Below are 20163 nucleotides of genomic sequence, written 5' to 3' on the forward strand. Positions count from 1 at the left end.
AGCTTGGCCAGTGGCAAATCTTCAACTCAATAGTTCCTTCAGCACAAAGCATTGTCATCTCTTCTTTGTCCTATTCCTTTCCCATTTTACCTATTTTTCCACTAATCTTTTTATTGATCAGTTTTTTGTATATTTATTATGTCTGATTTCCATGTATTATGATAGTCAGCATTTTATTTAAGCAGAACAGATTACATCAACTGCATATATTTTACCTAAAACATCAACTTTTCTATCAGGGAACACTGATAGAAGGTGAATTTGGCACAACCTATTTTAGAGTAAAACCACGCTGCTTGCATAATTTTTCATTTAATTCCATGCCCTGCTACTTTTTTTCTAGGGTCTGGCATAGTATCGCGACTGTGTGCCTGCAGTTGCTTGGATAACTGAACAGACAGACTGTTTTCCCAGCCACAAAGCACCACTCCTCATCCCACATCTGTCTCAGCACTGCGGGTTACCGGTCCCACAGTTTCATGTGCTGAAAGCCCTCCACTGTCCTGGGAAGCAGAGCAGTGTGACTCCAGGGTTTGCAGATACTGTAATCTTTTGGGTTTAATTTTCAGCTTCAGTACAGAGATCTTTATGCACTTTCTGGGTGTGTATGAGGTCTCAAGTCTTATCGTTCTCCAACTATTTATATTTATTCATGCAAAATAGATAGTCAAGGCTTAAGTCTTTAGTCCAAGAACTTAAATAAAGGAGATAAACTCACAAATATTTTCACATCTTCTCAGCAAACAAAAAAAGTCTGGGGTTTAGCCATTCCTTTTCCTTTTCTTATCACTTTCACATTTACAGACTTGGTGGGAACTGAACAGCCTGGATGGCACCTGACCCTGCTGGAGTTGAGGTGTGCTCTGTTACTGATACCAGCAGACACCACCAGAGACATCACCAGAGACACCATCACAAACGACTGTATCGCTTGGGTTTTCCTGCAGCACCACAAGGCTTCTCCATCTTTTTTTTTTTAACCTCACATTTCTGTTCAACAAACAATGGTTTGCACAAAGTTTGCTTAGGAAGAATGCTTTGCCTATTTAAAAGCATAGTTGAAATTTAAGTCCAGAAATAGGTCCAGACAGAAATCTCACATCTGACTTCTCCCAAACTTAGAATCGGCTCAGGTTCAGATAACATAACTATTAAATAGTTATGACAGTTAAACTACCACAAAGGCCTGGGCAATACTCCTATAATTATTTTTTCATATGTAGGGTAAGGTGATGATTATAGGCATTATAAAAAGCATACCATAAAAGAACACTGTTACTTAACACAGGAGTCAGCGTTCTTCATGCCGACCAACATGCAGAAAAACTAAACAAAACCAGCCAGGGAGCAGGCATCACTACAGTTCAAATCCTGACCTCAGGACATGCTTATGCAAGTCTGATTTCTTCAGCGGTATTCATAGGAATGGATCTGAGGTAAAAGAATCCTTTGAAAAGTAGGATGCTTTTCAGTGAACATCTTTCCTTTGTGGGGAAAACCCAAAATATTTCTGTTTAAAAGCGAAGGGGCTGATTTTGAAATGATGCCATCACGGGTCAGCAGAAACACAGTCTCCTGATGCTGCTCTCCGGGCTAGACTCCCTAACGGCTCTACATCACCCATAATGGGCTGCAACCTCACTGCAAGAGATTCAGGTCATTGATTTGGTACATCAGGGCAGCTGGCTACACTGAGATATGACTTACCTAGTGACATTTACCAAATCAAAATACTTTGAGCGTTGTTACTCAGTGCTTTTTTTACAAATTTTGTTGAAAAATCAGTATTTGCCCTGGAGAAAACTGCTTTGATGGAAAACTCAATCAGACTTCCTCAGGGGATAAAATTTCTCTTAAGACATCTAATTCTAGATTCCAACTAAAAAACTAACACCTCAGCTGAAGAAAATAGTTTGCACCACTGAAAAACCCTGAGTAGCCCTAACAGGTTCACAGAAACTTTCCTGCCTCCTTCCTACTGAGGAAATGCAAAACTACTGAAGACAGCAAGCCACAGGCACACAGAGCAATCCTAACCCCATCTTAGTGGATATTGTGCAAACAAATGTCAAGGAAAAACACATCTCCCAAGCAGGAATAATGCTGATGAAGGAACATGTCTCCCAGGCGCTGGAAAGCAGTGGTCTCCAAGAATTTCAGCTTTTGTGGTTGTGATTTTTCTCCTCTAGCACATGTTTAAGCTGCTTGAGGGTCCTTCCTCTTCTTCATAAGTAGAAACATTACTTGAAAATATATATATATATTTTTTTTTTTTTTTTTTTTAAATTCAGGCTTTTCTAGTAGTGCACTTGTACCAGACCAGGATCAGCTTGGTCCACAGGAATCACATTCTCATCCTTCCATCACCTTCACTCCCAGAAGAAGATGAACAGGTCAAAGCATCAGCTTTGAGGCTTTCACCAGTGTTACACTTCATAGTAATACACTTCAGACTCTAAAACTGCACAGAGAGGTGCAAACCAATTTCCCAATTCCCTATTAAGTCAGCTAGGGCTGACATTAAAACACTAAGAAATAAAACAGAGGGACAGGGGAGAGCAGGGATTTTTGTAGAAAGCTGAAAAAAACCATCAGAGCATCCTGGCTGACAGTTCATTGTGTTTATTAGATCATAAAAATATGCAATATATTAAGAAGCCTGTACAAGCTTGATTTAACTCTCCACACCCATGCTAAGTGTGTTTCTTCAGGAAACCAGCCTCAGCAGAGTGCTTAATAAAGTATTGTGTTAAAATGAAACCAGCTGTGTCATACTGAGAACAAAAAAATATTGTAAAAGAATAATCAAATACCTAATACTCCAAATTTGTGCACAGTCTATAACTTACCTGTAACAGGAGCACAACACAGCTAAGTTTATAACCTGGCTGTGTGCGACTACTCTGGCTTGTCCAGACCACTTTTCCCCACACAGACTGTACGAGCAAGGCACATGGAAGTGCTCAAACGGACAGATACAGCTTTCTGTTACTAAAAAAACTTGTTCATTCCTCCTGAAGTCTTGCCACTTGGTACATAAACCTGTTCTACCTAGCCGTCTGCAAGGCGCAGCACAGCCTGCTTGTACAGGAAGGACATACAGCTCTTGGAAAACCCCTGCCAGATTTTACGGGTGGAAAGTTTTGCCATAAATAAGGGCACTCTAAGATGCCTGGGTTTCTGATGCAGTGTAGACAGGTGAGCATCTGCCCCATTTTTGAGCACAGAATTTGACTAAGGCAGCACACACCTCATGCCTGAAAAAATTAGATGTTTTGGACCCCACTTTGCCTGTTAAAACTTAGAAGTAAAAATCTGTCTGACAGGGCTGAGTGTGCAGGCACATGCTGCCTCTGGGGCTATGGTGGTCACTTATTTTTTCAGGTGTATAAGCTAAGACCAAAAGACTTGCCTACTGTAGCCCAGAGTCTTAAGCATTCTTAAGCATCCTCGATAGCCAGTAAAAAAAGGCAACTATGTAAAGCAACATTTCAGTTTTACACAGCAAAAGGGCTAGCTGGGGAAAACAAAACAAAACAAAACAACAAAAACAAAAAAAAAATCTTCAAAAGTTGAACAACATTTTTGTCATTTTTTAGAAATTCCGCTCAGTGACCGTACGCCTGTCAGACATCTTAGAAACAACAGGGCAGGGTTGAACCTGGAGAATGTCCACAGAGACGGTTAATAGAAGTTGATTAGTTCAAAGGAAGACTTTCAGTTGCTGTTTTAATCTCATGCTTTCTTTCTAGCACATATTAAAACCCAGTGCCTAAGGAATTATTTAGAAAAAAAGCAAAAGAGGAAGACATGGAGAAAAAGGCAGACAATTATTTTTTCTTTGAAGACCCCAAGGCCTCTGCAGCAGGGGTCTCTGACAGGTCTCTGACATTCCTCTTCCCTTCACCTTCAGGTCCTTCAGCAATGGCAGGCAGGACTAACACCTGCAATCTTTCTTCAGAGATTTTAGAGGAACAACAAGCCTACAAGAAGTCTTTAAAAAATGGATGCAAAGCTGAAAAGAGGAGAATAAAGCCCTGTATTTTTAACCTCTTCGATCACAAGCAGCCTTAGGAGGACAAAATTCTAATTTGCACAACAGCAAAATGCCTGGAAAACAGATTTTTGGCAGACTGGCCTTCCAGACCTGGTCTGTGCTGGAAGGAAGATACACAGTTTAACATGCTGGCACAGGCAACAGAGAACACGGCCAGAAGCTGTCCCAGGTCTCCTAAAGGAAAAGGAGACGATGCTGGTTACTCTCCCAGAGTGGCAGGTTTCAGCACTGAGATAACAAGGCTTCACCATTCACTCTGGGATGCTCTGGGGCTGAGGACTTCATCATGCTTTTAAGCAGAGCCACTCTTTCAGTCCTGCTCCAATGCCATGAAGCTACCAAGCTTAGGGTTGCTGCCCATGCCAGGACGCCCGGTACTACGCTTGCAAACCCTGCGTTGCTCACTTCACGTACCCAGGGTTTTGCTGTCCCGACTGCCGTTGTCTTCTCTGCGATGATGCTCGCAGCTTCCTCCGTGGTCCAAAACGGTGTTTCCCCTGGCAGAGGAGTCAGAAGCGGCTGTGCGGAGCAGTGCAATGGCGAGGGGCTGCTGGTGATTACAGCAGGAGACCAAATCTCACCACCTGCCTGGTGTGCAGCCCAGGAAGAAGCAGAGCCAGAAGACGTTATCAAAAAAAGGTTCACCCCTTTGCCATGCCCCAAGGATGGTACTATAATGGTGGGAGGGTAGTGAGCTTCTCGTGTAACCTCAGCCTCTCTTCCATTGATGCAGGCAGTCTTACTTTCACAGAAGACATCACCAGGCCAAGCAGGCAGGTTCAAACGCAAATCCGGGTAACAGAGGACAAACCTTTCCGTGCTGCTGGCAATTTATGCTCCATTCCCACTTTCCAGCTTTTCTTCACCATTATCAAAAATGCTGTGATAGCACTTGCGATGTTGTTTGATATGTTTTTGCATTGGTGAGGCTGTCACACCCAGAAGGCTCTGGACCCATCAGTGCTGCTCCTGGCGGATGTCCTTCTCCCACCATGGTCACATGTTAAATAAATAAGCAAGCTTTCAAAAAATTCAGCATAAGTGTTTACATTTGGGTTCTGCTAAGAAGAAAAAAAGACACAGAAGATTAACAGGAGTCACCATCCCTTGAGGTGCTCAAAAAACATGTAGATGTGGCACTTCGGGACACGGTTTACTGGGTGTGGTGGTGTTAGGCCAACGGTTGGCCTTGATTTTAGAGCTCTATTCCAACCTAATGATTCTAACAAACATTTTAAGCTACAGCTTTCTAGATTAAGCCATGGAGCCATCACTTTGTCCAGCTCTCCCCTCCCGCGCTGGGTGGATGGGGAGAGGGGACAGACTCATCCTGCTTTGCTCGTACAGCCCACGTTTCCACGTTGTCACTCCTCTTCCCAACACCTCCATTTCTCTGCTCCTGCTGTGGGGATGATTCACCTGCAGCTGATGGAGCCGTGTATAAATTACAGACTATCCTAAAATCAACTAACACGTTAGTCTGAAAACTACTGTAGCTCAGCTGCTGCTCTCTGCTGCTGCTAAACCAACCTCCACCAACTGAGTGGGAGCCGCTTAAGTTATCTTAAAGGAAGGTGCCCCCACCCATGAATCAAAGTCCTAAGAGTGTCAGGAAGAAAAAAAGACTGAAAAATGTATTTTTCAGTATAAAGCAAAAAGAAAAAGAATATGCCTTTATTTGGTTTCTTGTTTGAATACAGGGAATTATGAAGGTAGAAACACCACTGCACAGTGATGCCACAAGACAAATGACCACATGGCAACAAAACAAAAACTGGATGAATTAAATACAAACCGAAAGAATAACCTTTCAATTAGCCAAATGAGAATGTGCTAAGTCAAGCACTATGCGCTGCAGTGCTTTCCCATTTATTTCTACTGTAGAAACCACCCCAAATCCCTCATTTAAAATGTCCTGTAAGGTGTGGATCATCCACCGACATTTCTGGGGGATTCCATCTCCATCACTGCACCGATGCTGCAGATGCCACAGACAGGTAAGCAGGCTGAGCCCTGCATGGGGACTCATTAATCCTGGCTGGTGTAAATTCTCAGGCTGGTGTTTAGCAGTGATCAAATAGCACCCATCTGCTATATTTTTTCAGCTGGCAAGCTGGCACAGTGAACTGACACCAGCTCAAGAGGAGTTCCACTTTCCATTTGACGCGATCAGCAGGAAGCCTGGCTTTTGTCTTTACAGTATGTTGTTCTGCTGGATGATAGGATACAGCCCAACAGTTTGTTTGAAAAATCAAAATTCGCTTTGAATTGCTCATGTTGTATTAGGAAAGCAAAAATAAATTCTTCTAGCCATTTCTGCAATACTGTGAATAAATAAAGTGGGGTGTAAATGAATACAAACAGAAGGTTAGTTCATTTGCGTAGACTGTGACTCATAGCACTGTGGTTTTTTTGATTGATGGTTTCTTTCTCTTCTAAGATACACTTCACTATTGCCAATTACTGCTCCCATTCCACCGCTTTCTCCCAGAGCTGCTCCTCCATCCTCACAAACAAGACCATGGAAGGTTTCCACCCAGAACGAAAGGTCTTGCAACTCTTAAAAGCTTTCAAAGGAGACGTAAAGCATGGCAGTGCCCGGCAGGGCTCCCTGTGAGCCTTTGCTCTGCCCCGTCCCCAGCCCAGGGGGAGCAGGACTGCCATGGACATCCCCACACCCCGTTTCCACTAGGAAAGAGCATTTCCAGAGAAGCAATCCTGACACAATTCCCTGTGCTGCAGACATCCACCTCACACACAGCCTGCGAATGGCCCACTCACAAATTACTCCTTAGGTGTGTCAAGATCCTGGCAAAAACTAACAACACTACAAACATCCTCTCAGCAAACCCATCACCATTTTTCTTGTTGAAAGGAATAAAAATACAAATAACTTTGTTTAAGCTTACATTTAGCAATGACTTTTTTCCAGCGTGCTTCTGCTGTCCAGTTGTTCACCAGGCTCCAACACAAAGGCTACTTATCTCCTGTGCACGTTGTGACACAAATGAAATGAAGATTTCTGAAGCATTTAGGAGCTGCTATGTATATTGCAATCCAAACCCCCATGTGCAGCTGGAATAAATTACTCTACACAGCATGTTTTAAAAAGATGATGTGTGAAATGGTTTAAAGCAACACAAGCCTTTAAAAAGCTAATCAAAACCTTAGCAAGGCGGCTATCTAAATTAATATTTAACATATCTTCCAAATGAACCATAAATCACACGTATCATGAGGGACCAGCCTCTATCACAGTAGAAATATTTGCAAAAGACATAGTACACCATTAAAAGCACAACGAATCAAGAAGTCAGGTTTTTTCTTTATTCTTTTTTTTTTTTTTTCAATAACAGGCTGAAATTCCATCCTTAGCTCTGTGTCTCTAATTATTACAGCATGAAGTATGTGGTATGTGAGATTGCCCGCTGTTTGGAGACTACCAAAATCTCTAGCCAAAACAAAATGAGTTAATCTTAACTCTCTGTTTCCTGGCTTTTGTTGTTCTAGATTAATCCAATCCAGGTTCATTTAGCCAGCTTTTAGTGTACGTTTTCTTTTCCCTTTTTTAATTTTAATTTTTAGAAATCAAACCAACATTGCTGATGGGTAAGCTCTGACGTTCTCTGTTTAGCCCTGAATACAGTTTTCTTGTATGTGCAACTTTTCTATCCCCCAAAATATGTCAGTTAAACTTTTGTTGTTCTTCAATGCTCTTCCGCATGCTACATCTGCTCTCAATTCCCTCGTTTGTTCTGCATGTACCAATACAGACACCGCTCCTTCCAACCGTTATTCACAGTTCACACAATCCACAGCCTGCAAAGTAGACACAGCCCATACACACAGCTTAGAAACCAACCTGTAAATCAGTGGAGTATGTTATGGTACCTGACATATGTACATACATACACACAGTGCACACATATGGTACATACAGACATTTGCCTTGGCATTTCAAGGGGCTGAGAGGAAAAATGCAGAGACTTTTACCGAAGTTCTAAGCATGTGAGGAGGCACTGCTCCAGAGCAGGAGGCAGCAGCAGAGGGCAGGGGAGCAGCAAGGAGTCAGGGATGCTCCAGCCTGCATCCCACCCAAGAGCAGTGGTCGGCAGCATGCCCCTATGACCGCTCCAGGGCTGTCCCTGCTCACAGCCTCCTGCCTGGGCTGCCGGGCACCCACCGAGCCGCTCTCCAGCTGCACCTCCTTGGCAGGATGGACGCTTCTCTGGTACCTGCCCTGCACCATGAGCTGGGGAGGGTGCTGGGGGCAACACTGCACCCATCTACCCGCTGCTCTGCAGCCCTCCTGTGCCTCCAAAGCACCCCAAAGCCACCTGTACTAGGGCTGGGGAGATGCCGGAGCCAACGGCATCGTCACTGATGGAAAAAGTCCTTTGTTCTTGAACTGGGGAGTTTTCACCATAGGCACAAATTAACTACAGAGCTGCAAGTATCCCAGAGTAAGGGACTGCAGGAGACGCTGTGGCAGATTTGCAGCTGTCGATGTGGAAGGGTTTCCAAGATTAACAAACAGTAACAATACAGTATCAGTACAGTATTATCCTTTGGGAGACAGTCAGGGTGCTTAGCGATTTATTCTTATAGGCTTATACTGTTGGGTAATTTAAAAATTAACTATTTTTTCTGGTATAAACAGCAGATTTGCTTACTTTTCATTTGTAAGTGTTCCGAATTGCCAGTTAGATGACGAGGCCTCACCTTTATGCACAACCAAAACACCCCTTGGTCACTCTGATCTCTGTCATCCAGCACAGAAAGAAAAAGATGTGCCTACGGAGCGACTTCACACCCCTGGACCAGATCCCACAATGCCATCCCGCATGAGAGAACAGCTCCAAGCTGGGAGGGCTTGGGGGGACCTGGCTGGTGATCAGCCCATGGCTGGGTAAAGTGGTAAAGAACTTGTTTTCTAAGCAGAGCTTACTTCATGGGAGAGGTAGCAGCACATTCACAAAATAATCTATCATCCTTCCCATTTAAAAAGAATAAAACCAAAATTAACTCACTGTATCTTGTATTTAGAGTATAAAAACTGTGGGCTGTGGTCCATTACCTGTTGGGACAGTGCTAGTTCAATAATCCCTCAGCCCAGAGCTGCTAATACAATAGCCCCCAGCCATCCCCAGTGGTAAGCCATAAAAATTCTCCCATACCTCAAACCAAGCCACTATAACGTGACACACCACTGGACCAGCTGCTGGGAAAACGGCCTTTGTCTGCCAGCTCCACCACGGATATTTAGGCAACTTTCCTCTTGAAGCTCTTTGCCTCCAGCGCCCGAGTCCGTCCCTGACGGCAATGCAGACTGAAGCACTGTTGTCTTTTCATCTGGCAATCCCAGCAGATTGAAACAACAGCAGCAAGTTGTGTGGATTTCTCCCTTACGTGGGATCTGAGCTCTGAAGTCTAATCACGACCGCTTAATTGGCGATATTGTTAACTGTTTCTCAGCTCGGCGTCGTTCCAGAAGCAGCGTGCTGTTGCTGGGGCTGGACACACCTGAGTAAATCGCGATGGTCCTTTCATCTGAAAACGTACAAATATGCATCCATGGACTTTAGTATAGGTTACAGGGAAAACAGAGATGAAAAGTTGTCAGCTAAGGTATTCGCCACTCATGCCTCCAGAGACATTGGAGAATTTGGCATTCAAGACATGTGGGCATCGTGGGATGCGGTGCGTTTGTGTACACGTGGGTTGGTGGGGCAGAGGAGGTTCCTCTTCTCCTGCTCAGAGCAAATGAGAGAGGAGCTGTGCTCTAACTCATACAAGGAGAGACGGCATCCCCTGCGAGGTGCGTATATTCAGAGGTGTCTCATTTGTCAGTGCATTGCACTGTTCAATTCCACTTCTGTTACCTGACCCGTTATTTGAATTTATTTAAAACATTAAGAAATTAACGCCTTAACTTTCAACCTACTAACTAGAACATCATTAACTAGTCTATAATTTGTTATCAAAGTAACCTGTAATCTGGAGGCCAAAACCAGAAGATTTGGTCTTGCACTCAGATGTTTTCACACTCAAACAAAGGCTCAGCCTACAAATAGTCACACAGGAATTTAATTGTAGTACAGCTACCATAAGCTCTGCTGAGGAGCATCCACACATCAGTGTAGAAGCTATCGCAGATTTCCAGGGAACGGCTGTTTTGACTTCACTCAGCTATGGTTACGCAGCAGATCCCAAAAGGAGCACTTTACAGTTGAAAGGTTCATAAGTGTATTTATATTATCTCCTGTGTTTGTAAACGATGGCCTCCCTTTTAATTAAACCTATATTTATATTTATTACTACCATGAGATCACAATGTGTTGAATGCTTTCTACTGCTAATGGAGGGAAGACTGCGTAACTCCAAAAAGGACTTAGTTGTTAAAAACATCGATAAATAGCGATCAGTGTTGAGAGTCTGAGCATCCAGATGACTGAATTTTCTAGAGAAAGACCACTGTCCTTATTAAAAATATTGCCAAGTTCTGCTGAATCACTCTCACACTTCACTTCGGCCCTCTCCTGAAAGAATTTCACTGTGATTAATCTTACAAAGGCTAAGCCAAAAGAAAGACTTTTCCTACATGCCGTATCATGTATGTATGCCTTGCCTTATCAGCAGAAACCATCTGAAACTATTGCAAGCCACGAAATGGCAGTGGGCTAGCAAGAATCTGACTTTGTTGTCACCGTAACTGCAATTAGGTTGGTATTGTCTGGAAGAGGTGCAGAGGTGTTTTCCAGGGGTTTGCCTGGAAACCTAGATGTTGACCTAGAGACTGCTACAGCTTAGTGCACTGGCAGGCTCCTGAGCTTTACGGAGCTCGTTAGTACTTCAGACAGGGTCACGCCATGAGATCAGCTGGGACTGTTGGGTAAAGCACACCCCAGCTGTGGGAAGAAGCTCCTTTCAGCATCAATGGCTCACCCAGGAGACCCAGATGCACAGTCACCACAGTCCCATCCCAGCATAGAGTAGGAACCAATTTTGTCTCCTTGTGAACTGCTCCCGGAGTTCCCAGAGTGTCTCCTATGTGCCTTGTGGTCTCAGGCCTATGCAAAGACCCTAGGAAAAGCTTAAGGATGGCATTCCAAAGCCATGGTCACTCTTCGGCTACAGCCAGCCACCTGCCAGAATATCTCATACAACCTCTGAAATGGTTGGCACCGGATGTTTTACAGGGGACCTTGCACAAATGATCAGCGGAAAGATAACCGGTGCCTACCAGCTCTGTGCCAAACGCATACTTCTGGGTAGCAATACTGAATTTTGGTGTGTTCTCTTCTGCTAACCTAGTCCTTATCAATGCAATTGTCTGTGATGAGCTAGACGCAAGCTTGCCAGAGCATCAGAAAAGGTTTTGGTTCACAAGCCGCTCTGGTTCAGAAATTGTATTGCACCCAGACTTGGCACGCTCCACATGCAACATAGGACTTACATGTTGTTGTCTCTACCACATCTTTTGCCACGACTCCCTCATGCAAGTGTACCTCCCTGAAGCAAAGTTTGTGTGTCTGCTCACACCAATATATATTTTTAGGCTTATTATGCCTTTATGGCTTATTATGGCTTATTAGGTCACAGGCACTCAGGTTAGTTCTTTTATATACAAAGATCCAGAGAGCTCTGCAAAAGCTCTCGTGTTGGATTGCAAATGCATTAAGCCTGGAAGCTCATGTTTTGTGATACGGAGTAAGAACAGCAGGAAGAGAAAGAAAAGTGACATCACGGGAAAAAGTACAAATGCTCAATCGCATTTATTCAATACTGCTTTCATGTCCAGCGTTGTAGCTATTGCTCTTACCTGATTCTTTCTGCAGCTGAGGTTTGTCCGTTACCTCACACCAACGCAAATAAGGGCTTTTAGCAAAAGGGCTGCAGGCATTTTTCTGCCCAGCTTCCAGCTGCAAATTCCACCCCTTCAGCCTGTGATTGCATTAGCGATCATTTACCCACACAGTCACCCAACTCAGCCTCCCGACCTGAGTGAAAACTAGCACTTTTGGAAAGGTAAGTTTTCAGCAGGGTTGGCGAGTTGATCTGGATGACCACACAGTCACACCATCACTGAGGCACAAGCAATGTGTTCTTCGAGTGCAGGGAGGATCAATGCCTCTGTGGCTAAACCAACCACAAGAGCACATGTTTGTGTCTCCCTTGGAGGAAACGGACGAAGTGACTGGAGAACAGCCGGTGACTGGTAATTCATGTCTCCACCGTGTTTTTCAGGTAAAAGCTAATTAGGTGTACGTATACGGGTACATCTGCTCTTGACAAACACAGCATTAATAACTTGAGGTTGTACTTTGCAGCTTCAGATGCTTCATCACTCTAGCTGGGTAGGTGGCAGAGCCAATGCTCCCAACTGCTGAAGTTGGGACAAGAAAACTGCACCTCTCCTACGACGGTACATGAACATCTACAGTGCTCCGGGATACCCAGACCCATGTGGAAAGTCACAGCAGAGTTTGCACGTCTGCTGTGCACTCAGCAGAAACGCAGGGCTCGTTGAGAGCATGCCTGCGCCATCGGGGCAGCTGTCATTGCATCCTATTGCCATGGAAAAATCAAATCTCAGATGCTGGCAAGAAATCATAGTGTTCAGTCAGCAATAGGTGACTTTTTTTCAGCAATGTGGACAGGTCAGGTCAGGACAAGGCCTGATAGGTGTGCATCCTGACAGCGCTCACCCCATGGCAGCCTTTCTAGGAGCAGCTGAATGGTATCCAGAAAGCAAATTCTATTATTGGGAGATTATGTACTGCTAGGAGCAATATAATGCTACTCAGAGAGAAAAAAACTTGCACCAAAACCCCACAAAATTTAAAAAAAGAGCAGTTTCTGGCATTTGAACCCTTGCCTCCTCTGAAGGATAAGCAGGAAGATTTGTCGCGTATCTGCTCACCGGGGCGGGATGGTTGAGCAACCCATAAACAGACTGGAGAGTTCTATTCCACACAGAAAAGCTTCAAATAAAGAAATAAGACCATGGGTGCCTGGAGGAGGGACCCAGGGCAGGAGGAGGATCCCCCCAGGAACTGGGGCTCCCTGTAAGGATTCCTTCAGGACAGTGCCTGGCAGCGTTTGTGTCTCCTGCATGCCAGATGTCCTTGAAAGGTGAGGACGTTAATTTTATCTTGTCAGTGAAGCCTTTGGTCCAGGGAAGGAGCTACATGGCCCTTCTGGTTAATGCCAGGAAGCTAATTAGATTTGCTCCTAACTTAATGAAATCCTGAGCGAAGTCATTAAGGGTTTTGATGACAATAAGTGACTTAGAAAGATGCTAATGAGATGCCACAGGGACCTACTATGCAACTGAAGCTGCAAGATTTATTCCACGGGTGTCCTGGAAATAGAAAGCAGATATAGATATAGGTATAGATACAGATATAGATAGAGATGCTATAGAGATAGAGATAGAGATGGTAGCTTTTAAATGGGAGCCTGCAAGCATGACATTTCTATACAAGGCCCTTCCAGGGAAGTGGTCCAACATAGTTCTGAGGACTATGTCAGTCTGACAGAGAGTTTGCCTCAGGATAATAAAGGGCTAGCAGATAGGATGACTTAGTGGCAGCCACTTGTTAATTTTTCTACTCTGTTCCTTCTGGCAACTCCCCAAGAAGCTGCTTTTCAGTTCCTACAGTGCCTCAGCAACAACATCCAGCAACATAAGCTGCAGAAAGGCCTAAAAGGGATGTCTTATAACCTAACAGAAAAGGGCTCATGCATTGTTCCTTTTTTTTTTTTGAATTATTTGCAAAGTAAAACCTCAGGCCACTTGTGGACGTACTGTCCTTCCCTGTGAAACTGCCCCCCCCCCCCCCCCCCCTGCAGCACACACACCACCCAGGCAGCACACGTCACTCAGAAATAGTGTTATTGTCAGAAAGTCCCCTTCTGAAGGCTGGCCATTTCTTCATGATCTTATCACATTACCTGGAGAACTGATTACTAATTAATCCCAATGCGGGTTTTATATTCACTGGCTTTCCAGCAATGAAACTACTCCCAGAAATGACAAATCATATGTGACAAGGTTTTCAGGATTAAGGGTAAATTAATTATTGTAAGGCACAACAATACAGTTAATCTCAACCTCTTGTTCTCCTGTTTTGCTTCGTAGTAAGGCAGACATTTTATCGTAACTGTACTTTCGCATTTACAGAATAATTTCCATTAGAGTAATTCAAGACACTGCAAAGGTAGGTAAACCAGTATTATGTGCCAAGAAATTATATTCCTTGCAAGCTGCTGCCAGGAGCAGGAACAAAGCCCTGCTCTTTTTGCTATTACATACTCATATAATTGTAGCATATAACAGCTCCTAATGATAAGCCAGTTTTCCTTCACACTAAGCATCACTGAAACCCTAAGAACACCAAGAACCTGAGTCCCAGATTTGGTATTTTCATTTTGTTTTTTCTTCTGTCATGAAACTGAATTGCCTCTGCCTCTGCTTCAGGCCAAGCCAGAAGGCATGTTTTCAGTGGGTCAGGGGTGGGAGGAGAAAGGATCAGCGTGAAGAGAGCTGGTTTTATTTTCTTTTGTCATGTCCTCATGGTCCCTAGGATGAAACCTGCATTCCCTGCAGCAAATGGGCAGCTTTTCCAGCAGTTTAAGTGGAATCAGCATTTCAGCCCAACAGCAAATGATAGCAGTATTGGTATAGGGCACCTTTTCCCTTCCTTTCTGGTTTTTGGGTGTGGACATTTATTTATTTATTACTTATACAGTACAGTGTAATCAGCTGTCTAATGCAGTGGATCACATGAAGCACCTGATTTTTCCACCCAAACTTGTGTTCATTTCAAATGCATGACAGAAATGTAAAGACTGGACACTAATGTGGAAGCCAAACATTCCAAGTCGTACTTAACTGTTCTGGATGAATGAATAAGCTTTACAGAGCAAATGTAAACCAAAACCAACCGAATATAAATAACCTGGTTTCAGCAGTTCCAGCCTATGTCTAAATTTAAACTCCGAGTTACAATTAAAAGAAGACAAAAAAAAAAAAAAAAAAAGAAAAAAAGGAAAAAGAAAAGCTAGTTTAAAATACAAGAAAGAAAGAAAAAAACTCAACATATTACACAGTGCAATGTAAAATAGGAAGAGGTGACTAGCTAACAATTACCTGAGAGTATAAACAATAGCAAAGTGCAGTGCACAATTCTAATTGTCAAAATTACAGTAACTGTGGTATTTTGACAGAGCTGAAGGCGTCTGAATGGTGACTGTGACTATTTCTAGCAAATAGGGTAAACAAATCTTATTACTACAGCAGTTAACAGTGTTATTTTGTAAGGAAACCCAGTGCTGCATGTCCCTATTTCGAGATCTGGATCTAAACACCTGGGACAATTTTATTTTTAAGAATGGTGCAGGAAAAGAGAAGAAAAAAAACCTCAATGCCTTGCTACATACTAAGTTACATACAAATTACAGGTTGCAAGTCTCAAAGAAATTACAGTCAGGAAAAACATGTCTCTAATTGCTTTAATGATTCTCTGGCATAACAGAGGCATATAAGACATGTATTATATTGCAAAGAAGCTGAATTTCTACTTATAGAATAAAATTACAATAAGGATTAAAACTACAATATGGAACCAACCATATATTTTAACAAGGAGCCAGTTTAGCAGCTGAACTCTTCCATAAGAAAGCACATCAAGGCTGGTGTGTTTCAAACTATGCAAAAGTAGTGAAGAGTAAAAAATCCTTCATATTCATAATTTTCTATATTTTATCCAAGCAATGAAACATAAGATATTTAATATGGAGTATGATAAAAAGTGATGCAAAAAAAAAAAACCTTCAAGAAATCTGGAAGCTTTTACTGATTCTATAACAAAATAAAGAGCCAAACCTGGAAATCAGGTGTCATTCTCATAAGCAAAAAAGTTTTACTTCTTACAGTTCACTATCACAGTCTTATTTTGGGAAAAATTACACAATTATAGTCTGTTTTCATCTCTTAAAGCCAAAAGCAAGGAGAGAAAGCAAAAGTCATGTTTATTCTCTCCTAATAACCTTTGCCTTATACTTGGGTATTTACAGAAAGTATAATCACAAGGAGTTCATTGATGAGAGAAACCAAGAATATTGCAGATGATTACTCATGTTTTTAAAGTGAATGGAAACCAAAGTTTATGTCTGTTCTCTCTACTGCTTTTCGTGAAATAGCATGACCACTTCTGGTTTAATTTTATGCCTATTTTTAAGTCTGGAAATACTAGACGTGACCCAGAGACACTGGAAAGATGATCAGAGCTGTTCACAAGACAGAGGTTGTAAGGTGAGCTCTTCTCCTTTTGGTGGGAAAATCCGTAGCAGGTAGCGTGGCCCATGCCTCTGCACTCACAGAGTAGCTGTGCCGGTGTGTTCATGGACAAGCCAACCCTATAAACTTGGTCTGGGCTAAGCAGAAAAATAATCAAGAAAACACAAAACCAGTATTTGCAGCTCTCTTGCTGCTCGGCCTGGAGCTGTGCTATCCCAGCGCTATTCCTTCCATCTAATAGCAAGTAATAATTTGGTTAAAAATCACTAGATAATTTCAGAGCACAGGCCAGTTTGTATTCAGCAACTTGTACCATACACTTCTCCTCCCTGTGCAAGTGCTGGCACCGCCGTAGGGACACACAGCCAGTAGACACGGCACCGGGCTCATGCTGGCTCTACACCGGCTGCTGGACATCAGAGCCAGCTGTCCTACAGAAAGAAAACACAATTTTCCTACATGGTTTCCAGATTTGATTTCCTTCAAATCATGACAGTGATTTTATGTTTAGTTTTAGTCCATTTCAGCAGGGAGGCAAGGCGGTTTTGGTCCAGTGCGAGTCGCCCTAGGATTGGATGTGGTATCACACAGAGCCACAGGCTAAGGATGAATTTGGCCGAACTGGTGCAAACCTCTAGGAACGGTACACTCTAGTTTAAACTAAACTTCTTTATTTTGACAGCATTTAGTCTACTAAATGAGATGAATTTTCATTGCAAAGCACAAGGTTTCTCAACCACAGAGAGTGGCATAAGGACTCTTCCTCCTATTGCAGCTGTGCAGAGGGAGAGCCACCTCCTAGACGGCTGTCTGCTCTGAAGCAATGCTCCAGTTCTCCTCAAATTGCACCGTGTCCAGAAAGCAGGGAGGGACACAGAGGACTGACCTCCTTTTCATTGAGAAACAGGGAAAAATGACCCCATCCCAGGCAGGACTGTTTTAAGAACTGAATTCCAGGCAAAACTCGTGCTTTCCAGGGAGGAATGGAAGGACGAAACACAGTGCTTTGCAACCCACGGTTAACGAGCCAGGCAAAATTCAGGTGTGGGAAACCCGCCCGATAACAGCTTCGGTTTCAGGCACTGACCCGCTGACGCTGGCATTAGGGCTGTGCAGAGCCCCTCTTGCCAGAGGCCGGTCCCTCCACAACACCCGCCCACTTCAGGACCTGGAGCTGAAACAGAGGGTCTCACGTGGGCTCCGCACAGGGACGAGACACTTAGACGACAGTGTGAAGAGCAGGGGGCTCCTGTGGTGGCGTCTGCAGCATCCACCATGACTTTGGACCATTTCCTTGACCATGAACAAAACCCATGCACATACCATTTTACCCAGCAAAAACACCTTAACCAACCAGGAGAACGAATTTCCTGCCTTGATGACTGGTCAAGAAAATGAATGAGATTTGTAGAGAAACAGCATGTTAACGTTACGAACACCAATTTAATTAAACTAAATTCTCACGGCAGAGAGCAAGTATTTGAATGCGCTTCTGCTTTAGACATACATGACTTTAGTTTACCTTTCATCCTGCAAAGTGCATACTGATCTATCAGCAGAAAGGGTCTTTTGGAATCATGGACTATAGTACACAAACTTATACAAAACAGAGCAGCAGTAACAACAAACCTTGCAGATCTTTCTGTGAACTACCCTGTCATTCTATTCACCTCTGTCAAACATTAGTACTAACTCAAAGTCAAATCATAGTTTCTTCCTGCCTCAGCTGTATCCCGGTGTTCTCCCTTCTACCTAACAATAAGCAATAATTTAGTTAAAGATCACTAGATAATTTCAGAGAAGCATGCACATTCACCCTTCTGCATCTGAAGCTACTCCTCAACAAAAGTACAGCATTTGCTTCAGAAATGTCAGATTGTCATGACATGATTACTTTTGTGTATAATTGGTTATGAAAGTGGATAACGTCCTTCAGCCAAATGAATTACTGATTGCTTCTCCTACTTCTTCATCCAAATCTTGGTTGCCTTAGCAACTTCACGTTATCCATGGGAATTTAAAACACATCACAGCCATGCAGCTTCTGCCAAAACAAAGGCAGCATGCCATGCTGTACACAGTGCATGCTTCCTAGCAGTTACCATGCCTGCATGGCACATCGCTGGTATGCTAACAGTGTATATCCAACTAATTCTTTGACTACAGTAGTGTTTTTTCTTCAAGCAGGATAAAAAACGGATTGTATTTAAAGTCAGGAAAGATCACAGTAGTCAAGAATAACTGCAGCATACACTGTGCAGGTATATTTCTGTTTCACAATTCTTCTCAATTTGAGGGGGAAAAGTAATAGTGGCGACTAGTAGATTTAAGTTATCACAAAACATTTTTCTGTTCTCATATATTTTCAGCAGCCTTTTGAAAACAGAAATCTTGTGTATGCTTTGGTATATGCGCCACAGAAATAAATACCACATAGGCACAAGACATAGGCACAAGCACAGGCTGATGGAAAACAGGCATTAGCTTGAAAGTACATAGAGGTTAAATAAAATAAAACTGCTTTCCAAATGCCTCTTGATCTTTCCTGTGCCTCGTATGGACCAACAATATGCCTAAATAATCCATTTGGGCAATTTGAAAATGATAGGCTCGCCAGTCTCACACAGCCAGTGAGTAGTAGTAAAAATAATCTACAAACCAGAAATTCTGCAAGCTCAGCCTTGGCACTACGCAGATCTAGAAGGCAGCCCTACAAAGGACAAGGATTGCACAGGAATTATGCATCTGGACTGTATATGACACTTGTTGTGGGGTTCAGGAGAAGGGATGTGAAGGTTTCACTTTTTGCTACAGAGAAGAACAATCTCATGTAGAATAGGGATGAGGGATGACAGTTATAGCTCTGAAAAGCTATGAGAGTGTACAACACGTAATTTGGCCTAGCATGTATGATAGACAGTATTTCACTAACTTACACTGACATTTTCTGAACGCAGTGCAAGAACCACACAAATGGTTAAGTAGATTAAAAAAGTCAATACTGCACTGAACTCCAAAGTGACATTTTGACATTCTTCTAATTTACTATCAAAGACTACTGAAAACGAAGTTCAATCATTTCTTTGGTACACTTAAAGATTTTGTTTCCACTGTCTGAGGGACTATATTTTTAACTTGTATTAACAAGGAAATGGAGATTTTTCTTGGCAGACCACAAAATATGGCCACATCATTCACCACTCCTCCAGCAGCGTGAACTATCACTGCAGCCTCTGCTGCCCCATAAAGTACAAAGAGCTCGCCATGCATTAATGAAAGTGCAAATAATGCAACTGGCTGCTTTGCAGCAGTAATTGGCTGCTTCTCCACAAATGCTGGCTCCTTTGTGGGGTTTTTTTAAGGATGTCTATTAGAGGAAGTACTAGCTATAAGAACTTGAGGGGTCCTGTTTATCCAAGCTGGCCACATGTTTCAGTGGGTTTGACTCTGCACCACAACGACAGCATGCAGGACTGAAGGCACCTGAGCTTTGGTTATAGTACCAGCACTTACCAAGCATAAAAAAAGAAAAACCCCAAAACCCCACAAGATGGGTCACAGCAACCACCTGTGAGAGCTGATCTTACTGAACAGGAGCCTGTGGACGTACTGCCACTGACGAAAAGATCACTCCAAAAACCTGTAGCTGTGGAAGTCCTTTGCAATTAGGCACCTTCATCAGGCACCTACCAGCCCGCCCCGTGTCCTCGGTGTTCCACTCTCTTGCGGCAGTGGCACTTCAGAGGTGCAGAGCCACCATCTGCTCGCCAGCACAGGGCTCTGGAGCACCCTTGCCAGAAAT

This window comes from Leptosomus discolor, chromosome Z (genome assembly GCF_034619465.1).
Source record: "Leptosomus discolor isolate bLepDis1 chromosome Z, bLepDis1.hap2, whole genome shotgun sequence".
In the NCBI taxonomy this organism is placed as follows: Eukaryota; Metazoa; Chordata; class Aves; order Leptosomiformes; family Leptosomidae; genus Leptosomus; species Leptosomus discolor.